The sequence below is a fragment of the Jaculus jaculus genome, assembly GCF_020740685.1.
Source record: "Jaculus jaculus isolate mJacJac1 chromosome Y unlocalized genomic scaffold, mJacJac1.mat.Y.cur SUPER_Y_unloc_1, whole genome shotgun sequence".
NCBI classification, from domain to species: Eukaryota; Metazoa; Chordata; class Mammalia; order Rodentia; family Dipodidae; genus Jaculus; species Jaculus jaculus.
The window spans coordinates 2,758,522-2,770,799 of record NW_025423386.1 but is presented as its reverse complement, the minus strand read 5'-3'; the positions used below and the strand labels follow the sequence as shown (position 1 = coordinate 2,770,799).

The following is a 12,278-nucleotide window of genomic DNA, read 5'->3' as shown; positions in this document are numbered from 1 at the left end:
ATGCATGGTCTTTAGCGACATTTCTGAATACAAAACCTATCCTAATTTGTAAAAAATAAATAAATAAATTGATCAAGGTTTATTTTCCACTAGTACATCACATCACACCTTCTGTTCATTACCCCCTTCATGTTGGTAATGCAACCCAGCAAGGGCAATTTAATGGGAGATTGATTCATACATTCAGGATTATCTCATTTTTCTACATTTTGGAAAAGTAACACAAAAGTAATTTCTTCTCTCCCATATCTGTACTTCAAAAGGAAGGGAATTCTGTAATGTACAATTGGAATTTTGAGATGAATAGATCTGAGCATATCTATTTTATCTCAATATATGATGTAGAATCTACACTCTGCACTTTCTCTATGAAAAAAAATGGCAGAGGAAATCACCAAATGTGCACACATGAATCCTACTATAGTTTTTTGTATATGTTTTACAGACAATTCCTGTGCCTATACACAATACCCTGATATTGCCATCCTCCCATCACCCTTTCTCTCCCTCCTCTCATATCTCCTTGTTCCCTGAACCACTAATTCTTTACAAGTCATTTCTATTTATTGTTATATCCTTATTTTCCCTCTTTTTCTCTATTATCATCAACAACAAACAAAAAGTATCAACAAAAAGTGAGAATTACCTATTTTCGTAAAGTTATGGCACGGTTTTAAGACACATGTGAACACGTTCCTATAGCAGGGTAAATTGTGAAAAAAAAATTACATGTATACTCATTCTCAAAATACAAAACATCATATTTTCTCCAACACAGAATCAAATTGAATACTTACACAAAACTAGAAACACATCTCACTTTCCCTTTCATTATAATAATAGTCAAGTTTTAATATCATAGAATTCATCGAGACAAAATCCACTGAGAAGTACACCACCTTTGGGACTGAGAAGAAATATGTTTTCAAGATTAGACAATACCTTTTCTTCTACTTATTTGAGTTGCCCAAGTATTCTTTATTTAAATTATGGAACGCCTGAGTTGGAAAGATGGCTTAGTGGTTAAGATATTTGCCTATAAAGCCAAAGGAACCTGCTTCCATTCCCCAGGACATAAATAAGCCAGATGTATGAGCTGGCAAATATGTCTCTAGTTTGTTTGCAGTGATGGAGGCCCTACGATGCCAATTATCTCTTTCTTTCTGTCTCAAATAAATAAAATGAGGAGCACTTCAAGAATTTGTTTGCCATCCCTAAACAGGGGCCATGTTAATCTAATCTGTATCATTCCAACTTTAGTAAATGTACTACTGAAGTGAACAGTATCTTCTTTTTGTCATACTATTTTCAACTACTTCATCCCAAACCAAAACAGTGTCTCTAATTCAGCAAACCCCAGATATTCTACATACAAAAATATCAAACTGAATAATTATACTCACTTACTGCTGGTATGCAGTTAAGTCCCAGTTATTAGTTGCAGGTATAGGAGCCTAAAGTTGGCTGCATGACATTCAACTTAAGGTTATTTAATACCTAGCTTCTGGGATGAGGAGACCACTTAGCATTCCTTTAATACCTGTGTACCCAGATTCTATTCCCTAGTACCTACAAAACACAAATGCACAAGGTGGGGCATGCTTCTGGAATTTGTTTGCACTGGCTAGAGTATTGGAGTGCCCATATTCTCTCTTCCTCTCGTTCTCAAATAAGTTTTTAAAAATAGACGTTTTAACTGCTGGGTTCATAAGAATTTCAGTGATATAAATAAAAGTTGGGATGGAGTTATTGGAATATCTTTGCTGCATTTGTCATTTAGTAATTCTGTGAGTAGATCATGTGCTTCAATATTAATGTTTTAAAATTTTAATTTGCAGATGAAGATTTGATGACAACATAGGAGACATGTTCGGAAAATGCAAATATTTGGTTTCTTTGTCTGAAAAAAACTTACATTCATCCTAACTTGAAAAATATGGCTGTATATTGGACCATTAAAAATAATTTTATTTAGGCATTTGAGATAAATGGAGTGAAAGAGAGAGAGAAGAATGAAAGGGGAGGGAGAGAGATTGAGAATGGGATTCCAGTGCCTCCAGCTTTTGCAAGTGAACTCCAGATATAACCCCTAACCTCTGAGTCTGGATTTATGTGGGCAATGGGCAATAAAACGTGGATCCTTAGGCTTTGTAGGGAAGTGCCTTAACCGTTCAGCAATCTCTCCAGCCCTACTTGAAAATATTTTTGTGTATTCATTCATTTATTTATTTATTTATTTATTTATTTATTTATTTACTTATTTACTTATTTGTTTATTTGGCGAGGTATGGAGTTGCATGCCTTTAATCCCTACACTATGAAGGCAGAGGTAGGTGGGTTACTGTGGGTTCAAGACCACCCTGAGACTACAGTGAATTCCAGGTCAGCCTGGGGTCAGTGAGATCCTACCTCAAAAAAAACAAAACAAAAAAAAATCATTAATGAATTTATTTTCTTATTAATACATTAATTTGAGAATGTAAAAGAAAGAAGGACGCAGTTGCAGAGAATGTGGTTGTGCAGTGTTTACTACAAATCCTGATATTTTCTAGTAATCATCAAAGTATCTAAGGGTATTTTTTTAATTTTCATTAAAACTACAGTGATTTCATTAAGTCCAAGGATTTCCCACAAATTCTAATCAAGCACATGCAAAAGCCTGAAAACATGAAGGACATAAACTGTCATGTGTTAATCACATCACATCCCATAATGACGATCTTAGAATTTCATTCCACAGATTTCCCACAAATTCTAACCAAGCACATGCAACAGCTTGGAAGCATGGAGGACATAAACTGTGATATGTTCATCACATCACATCTCATAGTGACAACCTTAGAATGTGATGTAAATCATAAATCCTGGGGCCTCTGTATGAGTTTGTATTATGAGGATTTGCATTGTTCTTTTGCAACTGGGAGTGAGAACAATCTTAGGTTTAATGTCTTGTGCTATTTTCCACAACAGTATGATGCTAAAACGCCAAAGTCAATATTCACTATAAACTTAAAAATATAAGGTCATAGTAGATTTCAAAGGGCTCTAATATGTTTCATATATCTGATAATAAATGTCTGTACCTTTCGTGATAATAATTGTATGATACCACAATGAGAACCTTGTGAAAGGGTACTCCAAAATGGAAGGGTAAAATTCAATCCATTTTTTTCAGACCTTGATCTTAAATTTTTCCAACCTCCATGCCAAAGGGAGGCAGATTTCTATTATTTATATATCATCCAAGAGTGGGGATTATAGCAAAGCAGAGCAGTAGTTCCAGTCACTTCACAGGTGTTTGCCACAGACACCTGCTAACCATCTCTTCTCAACAGGGAAGCTATTATGAATGTGTACTATGATCTTACTCTTATGTCCCAGAACACTAGGGTGGAAAAGTTTTAACATAGACCAGTATCCAATAAGGAGAGATGAAGTGAAGCTATCTCACCACTCCATGACTTAAACAGCTGAAGAATCATGCAGAAGGTAATGTCCTGTGTCTAAACATCCTTCACAACTTGTAGGCTCCCTTGGAGATTTATGAAACCATGGTACACACATTGATGGTATTTGTGGTACCCAACTATTAGATGCCAGTTTGTTCTGACAGGTTACTGATAGTATTTGTTTCTGTCGGTCTAAACACACTCCTCTAGGTATACAAAGTTGTCTAAAAGCCACTGTGATGAAGGTATGGATATTCGAGTGGTTCAGTAAAGATCTTAGAATTCTGCTTTAGAGTCCACCCCATACTAAGGAAACCTTTGAGGGTGAGTATTCCTGGTTGAGGTGCACCCCCTGGTGATAACGATTTGTGATTGCACTGGTACTATCAAGAATGAAACACATCAACGCAAAGATCTGAGGGCAGGGGAATCAACACTCAGAAGTGAAGCATTGCTCAGTTGTCACATAGAAATTATGCAAAAGCTGCTCAGCAGTTAAAGACACATGGTTGCAAAGTCTTCCAGCGTGGACTCAGCCGCCCCCCCCCTCCAGTGCCCACATAAACGAGATACACAAGTAGGCATACATCTGGAGTTCCTTTGCAGTGGCACAAACCTGGAGTGCCAGTACTCACTCTCTGTCTGTCTGTCTGTCTGCCTCTTGCTATTTGAAAAAATCAATCAATCAATCAATCAATCAATCAATCAATAAATCTTGAAAATTATTTATTTGACAGAGAAGAGGGGAGGGTATATCAAAAATCAAGATGTTTTGCCTTAGACATATGAAAACCTACTGTTTTTGAATAATGGCACATCCAGAAGCCATAGGTTGTTTCTAGGAAATTTTCAGTGCCAGAGATGGGATACCTTCCAGTGAGTTGTTTGTCAGGGAGGTCCCTGTTCCATCGAGAACATTACAGGCTACTGCCAAGGCCCTTGGTTTCCCTTGAGAAAGAGATGGTAAGATCCTATTGCTGAAGACTTCACATGCCTGAGTGGCACATTCACTGAGAAGTCAAGCTGGTGCTGAGCAAAAAACATTCTCCCTATAGACCAGCCAACAGAAAGCTTGAAAAAGCTGCATTGCATGTAGCCATATGGGAGTCGGAAGCCATCAGCAGTGAAAACACTGGACACTGGAAGCATCAAGTTTGGCCAGACAGGCTAAATGACTAAACAAGTGCAATAGTGCCATGTCTTCTCTGGGAGAAACCAACTGTTTTCTAATTGGACTGAAGGTCCACTCTATGGTAGTGAATACATGCCTGGTACTGAAAACCTAGTGAAAACCTATGGCAGGGTCATGAGCCTTAGGAGTATAAAGCCTGCACTTGTCTAGATAAATGTATATATTATTCTCATCAAACTTCCCTCCCTGAAAGCATTTCACTTAATGTCTCTATCCATGTATAAATGCTACTCTCACTTCTGGTTAGAGAATCTTCTCTTTCCAGATGGTGATGACCATTGGGACAACAAAAAAGGCAATAGAGTGCTGAGAAGAAGGGACAGAGGAGTGTCCAGCACTGAAACATCTATATCACACCCTCCAAGGCTCAGAATCCTTTGCACAAGAGGTAGGAGAAAGAATGTAAAAGCCCAAGAAATGGTACCACTCCTAAATATGCAACTGTCCAGACACAAATTGGCCTCAATATCCATGACCTCGCAGTGCCTAGCAAAACCTTTCCAAGAGCCTTCCCCAGGTGTGGTGGTGCACGCCGTTAATCCCAGCACTCGGGAGACAGAGGTAGGAGGGTCGCTGTGACTTCAAGGCCACCTTGAGATGACAGGTTAGCCTGGACTAGTGTGAGACCCTACCTCATAAAACCAAAAAAAAGAAAAAAGAAAAAGAAAAAAAATCCATCTCAAGACCCTCATAAGAGGAGAAAAAGATGATGACATCAAAATAAAAGAGAAACTTACAGAGAGGGGGACGGGATATGATTGAGGGCAGAGTTTTGAAGGGGCAAGTGTGGGAGGAGAAGGAAATATCATGGGTTATTGTCTGTAAGTACAGAAGTTGTCAATAAATAAACACCTATAAATAAAAATATGCTAAGAGTTATGGAGACCATACTGGTTTGATTTAGGTGTCCCCCATAAACTTAGGTGTTCTAAATGTTAGGTTCGCAACTGACAGACATTTGGGAAATACCTTCTGCAGGCAGTGTATTGTTGGGGGCAGGCTTATGGGTGTTACAGCCAGTGTCCCCATGCCAGTTTTGGCACAATCTCCTGTTCCTGTTCTCCTCCATATATTGGTCAAGGAGTGAAATCCACCATCTGCTCATGTTGGGGTTTTTTTGTTGTTGTTGTTGTTTGTTTTTTTTCCCCTATCATCATGGAGCTTACCCCTCGAGCCTGTAAACCAAAATGAACCGTTTTTTTTCTCCCCACAAGATGCTCCTGCTTGGGTGATTCCTACCAGCAATGCAAACCTAACTGCAACAGAGGCATAGTCCTTTACTGTTAATGACAAATTTTAAGAAACCAATTTGTTAGAGATTTAACTCCTACTATCATAGGTACATATATTCTGTCTTTGCTTATAGTATTTACCTCTCATTTAGGTCACTTAATGCCTAGTATGGCATGTATATAGCAACTGTAAGGCATCTAAACAGCATGAAATTCTGGCATTTTTCTCCTTTGCTTGGATTACCTGATCACATCTGTATATAAGTACATTGGAGCATAACAGTAAGCTGCTATTAAATCTGTACTTGCATTGGATTTTAAGAAAAGCAATCCACTTAGGACAGATCATTCCCCATGTAAGGGTAAGGACATACACCAGAGTAGAAACAATCATGTCCTGATAGTGAATTTATTTCCCTGAGTAACAGAGATCCCTTTTTCCTATTGTTGAAATGTTCCATAATTATAGACAATAAATAATGCTGATTCCCTCTTCCTGTCACTATCCTCTTAAAAATTCCACACTCTATCATATCCCCTCCCCTTCTCAACGAGTCTCTCTTTTATTTTCATGTCATTTTTTCCTCCTATTATGAAGGTCTAGTGTGAGTAGTAGCAGACATTGCGAAGTCATGGATATCCAGGCCATTTTGTGTCTGGAAAAGTTCACTGTCAATAGAGACTTCTTTAAGTCACTGGTAGAGCCAGAATTGAGGGTGTTATAACTGCACCACATCTACACTGAGACTATTTATTCAATTACAGATACTTTTTGCATCTATTTAAAGATAAACAAGTAGGGATGGAAGGATAGCTTAGTGCTGAAGGCCTGTAAAGCCAAAGGATGCAGGTTTGATTTCCCAGGACCCACATTAGCAAAGTGCACAAGGGGGAGCACACATCCGGATTTCATCTGCAGTGGCTGGAGGATGTGGTTCACCCATTCTTTATCTCCCTCTCTCTGTCTCTGTCATTCTCTCTCTGTACCTCTTTCTCTGTTCAATAAATAAAATAAATTTAATTAAAATAAAGAAAAAAAAAGTAGATGGGCTAAAGTAATACTTTCCTGTTTGAAGGTGAAAGCTTAATGGTCTGAACCTAATTCTCCCATAAACATGTAAAGACAGAAAAACAAGGTGGTCCATGCATTTAGAAGACTTTTGCAGGAGAAAGTAGACCTGGCACATCTCTCTCTCTCTCTCTCTCTCTCTCTCTCTCTCTCTCTCTCTCTCTCTCACTCTCTTTCTCTTTCTCTAACTATTTCTCTCTTCCTCTATGTTAATAAATAATAAACTATTTTGAAAATTTTATTTGCATATTAATATGCAAAGAAAAGGTAGCATTTGCCTTTATTGAGAGATAGACTTTGTAAACTTGTATAAGCAAAGTTAGAAATTGCTCTTGTTTGCAAATATCCTTAATATACTCTGACCATCAATTGTTGGAATGGAACACCTTGAGAAATAGGCTTAGGATACTTATCTACCACTGAAGAAAATGGAACTCCTTAAGGCATGGCTTAACAAGACACTGACCACCAAGTGCAAGAATTGCCCACATTGAGAAATAGTCTCTATGGACTTTGCTCACAATGTGTAGCAATGGCCCTAATTATCAGTATGCCTTAGTAGACTTTGATCTGAAAATAGATGATATAACATCACTGAAAAATAGCCTTCATAGTCTCTGAAAACTAAGAACAGGAATTGCCTTAAATGAGAAACATCTTTGTTACTACAAGGAAGTTTAGGAATTCCTTATTAAGGAGCAATTTAAATGCATGGTGCCAAGCAAGGATAGGAATGGCCATCATAGAAAAATGACCTTCATACACAGTGGCCAGTAATTATAAAAATTTCACTCATTCAGAAATAGGCTTGATATACTCTAACAAGCAAGTGTAGGAACTGACCTCATTGTGAAATAGACTTATTAGTCTCTGTATGTCTTCTACATGAATTGTTCTCATTGAGAAGCAGCCTTAGTACACTCTCACCAGTCAGGGTATACATTGGGTTTGTTTCAAAATACTTTTCGCATGGTCTAACCAGCAAATGAATTCTAATCAACAAATACCAGACTTTAGGTCATTGGAAAATATTCATATTAGAAATTCTCTTGGAAGTGTATACTTTAAATTTTCTGAAATATAAACTTTATCATCTCTTATTAATAAGTGTTGTAATTGCTGTCATTGAAAAGTAGCTTACGTGGGCCCTACCAACAATGGTAAGCATTAGCCTCACTCAGAAATGCCTTTAGAAGACTTATAGCCAATATGTTGTGACTTCTGTTTAAGACTGGCTCATGTACGCAACAGACTAACCATTTTATGGACATTTCTTCTAGTTACACTGTGCAATTTAAGCCCAGTGTGGTGGTGTACACCTTTAATTCTAGCACTTGGTAGGCTGAGGAAAATCTCTTTGAGTTAGATGGCACCCTGGAACTACAGAGTGAGTTCCGGATCAGCATGGCATACAGTGAGATTTTACCTTCAAAAGAGAAAACAGTGCAATTACAAAAATTCTTATCTTCACAATAGACGGATTGCATAGTGGTTAAGGTGCTTGATTTTCAGCCTAAGCACTCAGGTTTCTCTACTCAGGAGCCAAATTATCCAGATGTACAAAGTTCTGAATGAATCCTGATTTTCTTTGCAGGGCTGGAGGCCCTTACACTCCAATACCTTCTCTATATGTCTCTTCATGTTTCCAAAATAAATATATGAAAAAATAAACAAATAAAATGAGATCCAGTTTATTCAGTGGAACAAACTACAATGAATTCTCACCAATGCTGGTCTTATACTTATGGTGAATTGTACCCCAAATAACTGTCTAGCTTTATACTTTATTACATTTATATTAAAGTTCCTTTTCTTTGTGTCAAACATGAGTGTAGATTCCACTATGGGATATATGGATATCTGGATTCATAATGTCGGTATCAAATTTATCCATTGCCTATGGATTGTCTATAGTCTTGTCTTCGGCATGTCAAAATGTGAAGACAACTACCTTTAAGAGATAGGGATTTAATTGTTGTAATACTTTCATAAAATTAAATATAGAATTTTATTGTGCAAAACATTAATTGGGGCATGAAAGAGGAAAAGAATTTACCATTTGTATGAACAGTATTGAATTTGTAATGTAATGTTTTAAATTTCAGGTACATTAGAAACATTGTATTTAGGTCCAGACCTGGTACCTCATCACGTGTTATATAATACAATTCACCATGGCTTGTACTTGTTCACCCAGGTGCAATAAGTTGAATTTCCTGTTGACCATAAACTTCTCTTTGAAACAATCCTGCTATAAATGTAAATACTATCCAAACATGAGTCCACACTGTTTGCCTATACGGATGGAATGAGAAAATGTCAATTTTCAGGATGACCAATGAGTTCCTCACACATGATTTAAACAGATCAATGTTGTCAAGTGTAAATTGAGTTGTTTTTTTTTTTTTTTAATTGGAGGAAAGTGTGTTGTGGAGATTTAGTGCTTGGCAGAGAGTAACTCTTCTGACCTTAGCCATATTCAGCCCCAAATTAGTAGTGGGAAACAATCTATTTATGACAGAACGAAGAAATTGGTGATAACAATTTAAATATAGACAATGCAATGCTACTTAGCCATTAAAGCATAAGACTAGCCGGTGAAAACTGATGAAGACACACAATGCTCTGTCTAGTTTCTGAGTCAGAATAAAATTGGTATCATAAAGACATTCAGTTGTATAAATTTTTCTCCACCAGTATTTGGGAGTAGAATCACACTGCAGAAGCTCCTGGAAATAGAACTGCCCATCTACCTGGGGATCTTTATGAAGGGGGTTTTCAACTTCACCATGTGACAGTCTTCCATTACAACTCAGAGGTGGGGAATCTGCATTGTGATGATGATGCCTGGGGAATTATGGAGGACCCTGGAATCTAGGTTGGTGTTATGCAGTGATAAGAGTCATAGTCTTTTGTTATATTGGGGGACCTGGGTGATAGCAGGTTGGGTCAGTTACAATACCTAGAAGGATTCTTGATAGCTCCTTGCGACCCACTACAGCCATGTATACAGAGCTTCCTGCCCCAGGATTTGTCTGGATTTTATTCTGATCCCCCTACCACGTCCATATATGAACTTTGATTCCTCGGTTTTACTACTGTTCCCCCAGTAACCTATCTCACACAGTACCAGCATCCAATAAAGAGTCCAGTGACTTTCTGCTACCAGATCTCTCATAAGGCTAATATCTTCCCTTCCCATGGAGCAACCATACTGCATGGGTCCATAGGCTTCAAAGGCAAGGGCCTTAACTGCTGAGCCTTCTCCCCATCCTGTATTTGCTTTTCTGCTTTAGGCAGCTGCGATGTTCTAACATCACCAACTTGTCCATAGGACAGTCATATTGGTGTTAAAGTCTTCACACATTAGTCATTGTGTCTCTGTGGCCTTCTTTTCATCATACATGACATGTTTTGCAACATACACTGTGAACCTGGTTTACATTGTTTTCCTTTGTGACCAGCTGAGTAACCTGTTCAGCCTGGTGATTCTGTCAGTCATTAAGAAAGAAAGTAAAAACAGAAAGAAGAAAGAAGAGAGAGAGAGAGAGTGAGAGAGAGAGAGAGAGAAACCAAATTATAATTTATATTTCTTTTAAAATATTTATTTATTTATTTGTATGTGTATGTGTATGTGTGAGTGTGTGTGTGTGTATGTGTATGTGTGGGAGACAGAGAGAGAGAAAATGGGTGTGCCAGACCTTCTAGCCTCCCCAAAGAAAATCCACATGTGGAGCTGGAGAGTTCGCTTAGCATTTAAGGCATTTGCCTACAAAGCAAAGGATCCCAGTTTGACTCTACAGGAACCACGTAAGCCAGATGCAGAGGGGGTGGCATGCATGTAGAGTTCGTTTGCAGTGGTAGGAGGCCCTGGCATGCCCATTCTCTCCCTCCCTCTTTCTTCCCCTCTCTCTCCTCATTCCTTTCTAGAAATAAATTAATTAATTAATTATATGTTAAAAAGAAAGAAAATCCACCTGAATGCACTACCTTATTCATCTCACTGTGCACAGATTCTGGGAATCAAACTTGGCTTTGCAGGCAAAAGCCTTAACTGCTGAACAATCTTTCCAGCTCATTAATTTATATAAGTAATGCTTGTTAAATATGTTAGGTTGTTTGGACCTTCTGCCTTTTTGCGATTAGGTACTAAAATGATGTTTTAAACTGGAGTGAAAGGAGTTTGTTTCCTTGAATGTATGTGTGGGACTCTTGATGAGACTGGACAAAGGCATGGTTAATCTGTATATATGCACAGCTGGTTTCATGGTAGCTCAACATGAGTCTGGGATTTTTAATTTATTATGAGTCAACACAACTCTACTGATTTAGAATTTCACTTACATGTCGCTGTTCTAATAAAATGTCTTGGCTGGTCAACTCTGTCAGGAAAAACAGAGTATATGTTTACTTTTGGGAAGACTTAAACTAACAGTCTAAATACAGAGGCTACTTTACCCTAATTCCCATCATTAAAGTATCCATAAGATGCATTATGGGTAAAATATCATTGACCACACTAACACTTCAAGCTACGTGTTGGGGTCCATAATGGTCGGAATTAAATTCAGGAATTTTTGAGGGATTTCTGTCTCTAGGTATATTATGTTCAACTGGCTTCTCAGTTTCTAAGTGTTGGGGTCCATCCTGGTGGGGGTTGAAGTTCCGGCTTCTCCAAGGAACATCTCTTCCCAAGGAACATCATGACCAATAAGATTCTCAATTTCTAGATGCGAGGGTCCAGCATGGTGAGGAGGGAAGTTGAGTCTTCTCCAAGGGACATCTATCCTCTATGCACATCATGGTCAACAACAAGGTTTCATCTGTCTAGGTCTTGGGGTCCATCACTGTGGGAATTGAGGTTCTGGCTTCTTAAAGGTACATGTTTATGATAGCCAGACATCTATCTGTCAGTGTGTAACCTGTTTTTCTGTCTCACCAGAATAGGCTGTTCTTATCTCTTTCTTGAATGGAGATAACACTTGTAAAATGTAAACAGTAACAATGTTATCATTGTTAGCAAGAGAGTATATAATAGACCAAGCACAGAACAAGTGAAGGTGGCAGATGAGGGAAATTTTTTATCTGGAAAATGAAACACTGTCATGTGTCATACTATATCCTTTCTTCTGCAGAGTACTGGGTTGTTGTTTTTTGTTTCTTGTGTTTTTTTTTTTTTAATGAATTTTCACATTAAAGTAGTCATCACCAAACAGGCACATTTAACATGGCACTGGCCAGACTAGGGATTTAACAGTTTTATGATCTACCTCTGGAAGATCCAAACTATGAATGGCTGCCACTCCCAGGGGTAGAACAAGCATAGATACCAGCCT

The 12,278-nt window shown here is 38.0% G+C and overlaps 1 non-coding gene across 1 annotated transcript; it reads right to left on the bottom strand.

The window, feature by feature from the left end:
* Window positions 1-1,177: 1,177 nt before the first annotated feature.
* On the bottom strand, window positions 1,178-1,282 carry LOC123457167. The gene has a single exon (XR_006634933.1). It is a non-coding gene; the product is annotated as a U6 spliceosomal RNA (small nuclear RNA).
* Between the last annotated feature and the right edge of the window lie 10,996 nt (window positions 1,283-12,278).